We start from the raw sequence: 4,202 nt of genomic DNA on the forward strand, positions 1-4,202 counted from the left end.
TTACTGAGCTAGCTCCTGTTAATCAAGATCCATATGCTGATCCAGATCCAGTTACTGTTCCAGAACCAGTTATTGGTCCAGCACCAGTTACTGATGTAATTCTATTCACTGATGAAGTTACAGGTTCTGATCAGGATGCAGTGACGGATCCAGATCTAACTACTGATATAATTCCAGTGACTGATCCATGTCCAGTTACTGATCCAGACACTGATTCAGTTACTGATCCATATACTGATCTACTTATATTAACTGATCATGGTACTGATCCAGCCTTGAACAATCCTCAAACTGTAAAAAATGTATTTTAATGTATAAACATTAATAATAAAATAGTTAATAATACAGACCTAGCCATGCTGAAACTCTGTGTGAAGGTGCTCAGCTCGTTCTTCAGAAGAGTGCAGGCTCTAACGGTAAAAACACAACGCGGGGGGCTGAGCATTTTCTGGGCTTTCATCGCTTCATGTCCTAATGACTTCTGAAGGAAGCAATTCTCGGCCAGTTAGTCTGATGTTATCTCAATAAGGAATGAAAGGGGCAACAAATAGCGGCCAATTCACGTCTTCTTTGTCTCTGTCGCTCTGTCTAGGCTGCCCAACTATCGCTCTTTGAATCAAGCTCTTTCTATCACTCTCTTTGTCTCTATGTGTCTCTCAAATTCTCTTCTCCCTATTTTTATTCCCCTCTCTTAGACTCTATATAGATCCATGTCTGGCATAGATATATGACAGACAGCCTATATATATACCTCTCTCTCTATTTGTCCGTCTACATCTCTCTCGCCCTCTTCTCTCATTCACTCCCTACCCTTCTAGCTCTGGTTCTTTCTCTTTTCCTCCCTCTCTCTCTCACTCTCTCTCTCTCTCTCTCTCTCTCTCTCTCTCTCTCTCTCTCTCTCTCTCTCTCTCTCTCTCTCTCTCTCTCTCTCTCTCTCTCTCTCTCTCTCTCTCACACACTCTCTCTCCCTCTCACTGTGATTCTCTCTGTATCTTTCTCTTTTCCTCCTTCTCTCTAATTGCTGCTCTCTCTCTGTCTATCTCTGTATAGCTCTCCCTACCTCTCTCTCTCTCTCTCTCTCTCTCCCTACCTTTCTCTCTCTCTCTCTCTCTCTCTCTCTCCCTACCTCTCTCTCTCTCTCCCTACCTCTCTCTCCCTACCTCTCTCTCCAGAGTCGGCTCCAGAGCAGATCTACTGGAGGGGCATGGGTCGCCAGCGGGGGGGCACTGCCGTTTGTGAAATATTTTAACGCAAAAAAAGGGGGAGGGCTGTCGTGAATGCTAAACGCAAATAAGTGCAGTTTAACCACCTCTGCTATGTCATAAATAGTTTATTCAAATCACACACACAACAGTTTATGAGGCCTGGCACTGTTTATAAACCTTAGAGAACAGCCTCCACAATAATCAAAAACACCCCTGACAACATATAACAGAACAGGACCGCTGACAGATGGCACGCATTGTGGCAGAAAGTAGCCTATTGAACAAGCCACGCACCAGGCAGAAATGACACAATGCCATACGTATACAAGCCTATTAAACACCAATAGATAGACAAAGCAAACATTAATCAACATTTTACCTGCTTAGTGAATAAATTAACAACCGGAAAACATCTCCCCTTACCATTGTAAAGAGTTACAGGATACTGTTTTAACACAGTTTGGACAGGCCTGTCAGTCCCGAGATCATCAACCGCTGTCCGCTGACTTGGGGGGCTTGTAGATCGTCGTTGCTCTATGGCTGCGCCGGCTAAATCCGTTTGCGGTTGCCCGGAGCTTGCGTTAGCAGAAGGGCCAGCTTGGCTTTCAGAGACCGTGGTTGTACTAGTGGTGGTGGCCGGAGTGTCACAGTCTGCTACTGGCTGAGGAGGAGCAGGAGGTCTAAGCCATTTTCGGAAATCCATGTTTGGTGATAATTAGCTAGTTAGGCTAACTTTCGTCTATGATAGGAGGACCAACTGTAATTTTCGATTAATACCAGGATTCTGCGGCTGCGCACTGCAGCTCAACAACGTTATTTTGAAATCAAATGTAACAAGTTTACTCAGCAACCAATGAGCATTAACCAAGCCTAACCTGCTATGCATGCACAAACAAATTGATGTGATTTCCCCGTTCATTTATTTTAAGTTACAGTTTGCACATTTAATATGTGGGCAGAGAAATAGTCCGCCAAAGACGTTGCTAAGCAACCGAAGACTCTGGGGTTGACAAGTTACGGAATACTTTCGGAGTGATACCAAAGACGTCATGAGAGGCAACAAATCCTTTGTTTACCTTGACAGCGGTCATACTTGGCCCGAAGTTGTGAAGGACCCATGCAAGTGAACGGAGCGTTCCACAGCATTGAGAAGACCCGTGTAATAAGTAAGGGATAATGTATAGAACGCCGGTCATTATCGGGAAAATAAATGAAATGATGACCTGTGGTAGGAGGGGCATTAATGACCGCTAGGGGGGGCACGGCCCCCAAATGCCCCCCCTTAGCGCCGACACTGTCTCTCTCTCTCTCCCTACCTCTCTCTCTCTCCCTACCTCTCTGTCTCTCTCTCTCTCCCTACCTCTCTCTCTCTCTCTCTCTCTCTCTCTCTCTCTCTCTCTCTCCCTACCTCTCTCTCTCTCGCTCTCTCTCTCTCTCTTCCCCTCTCTCCCTACCTCTCTCTCCCTCGCCGTCTCTCTGACAGCTGTTCTCAGGCTCTGCTCAACCTGACAGGCTTATTAGGAGGATATTTGCATATCCTCTTAGCTGTGTTTGTCTTGTTCACGCAGCCATTAAATGGACTGCTATCACTTTGTGCGAGCCCCATAATAACATCACAGTCCGCCAGGCTTGTCTTCGCCCCTCATCATAAAGGAAGGCGTGCCCCACACCCTCGAAGCTCAGAGTGCTGCACTCTGTTCTCTCACTCCCATTACCGCCTCTGTCGTCACTTTTGTCCCCTCGCCTTTTTATAAGCAAATCACTACTTAACGGAAGTGTGCTATAATTTTTTGTAGACTGTGGGTATGAGAGACTCGGGTTGTTTTTGTCAACGTACGTGAAGCGTCTACGTGGTTTATGATTGAAAGAGGAAAGACTGATCATTTTTTTTCGTTAATTGAGTTGACATTTGAATCCGTGCACAAAGGTTACAGACGCCAGATATAAAAGTCACTCAAGGCTATAGGAGATAACGGAAAGATCATTGGACTCTCTTTTGCAAGATTAAAGAAAAAAATGAGATAGACTGGGGAATGGAAAGGAGTCTGAAGTAGACGGCAGGAGTTTGAATGGCAAATGACAAAACAAATATGGTTAATTAGTGTAATGTAAATCTCCTGCTATAAAGGTTGATTAGAATGTATGCGATTGGTGGGAACATGAGTGGCAGTGATATTCCAAAGCCTAATGAGTACAACACAAGTCTGCTTGAATAGCTCCTAATTACAGCACACAGCACAAGGGTGAGAATACAGTAGCGCTGATTACTACACCATTAATGTCTAGGAACGTTGCTGCAATTGATTGCTGCAGAGTACTTGCTTAGCTGTTTTAAAAGGCGGGGATTCTGAAGTTGCCGAAGATCGATCGGCCATACAATTAAATACAAACAAAGGTATGTTGAGATGCATGCAGAGCTACTATTTGGACAATTAGGAGACACTTTTATCTATTTGAGATGAGGATCAGATTGATATGAATGGATATGCAAGTGATTGGGGGCAGGTAAACTGTGAAATGTATCTTCATGCTAATGCATGCCTTACAGCTTGTTGCCATAGGGGATCGAACACGGTTCCTTTTGGCTCGCAATTGAACACCCTAGCCACAACACTATCCTGCATTTCCAAAGAATATAGACTTGAAGCTGCCACCGCCGGATAAGATGAGAATATTCTCATTTGTTTTGACCTACAGTCAAAGAGAGTGCAGCATCATTTGGTTTCCATGTTGCTTGGAAACCGTTTTCAATGACAACAGAAGTGTTGTCAGGGGCCAGGTGTTGGCAGATGACATCCAGAAGACCTCTTGTATCTTCAGTCAGATTTAATAAGGTGCCTTGCCTCAGAGGAGAGGACACACTTTTCATACTTTTGTCATTCGATTAATCAGCATGTCAGCCCCATGGTCCAGTTCACCTCTGCTCCGCTCTCAGTGTCACTGGCTCTTTAACTCCCCTTCCTATTTTCCACATGTCATACTTGTTTTTTCAACCTC

Source organism: Gadus morhua, chromosome 8, assembly GCF_902167405.1.
Source record: "Gadus morhua chromosome 8, gadMor3.0, whole genome shotgun sequence".
NCBI lineage: Eukaryota > Metazoa > Chordata > Actinopteri > Gadiformes > Gadidae > Gadus > Gadus morhua.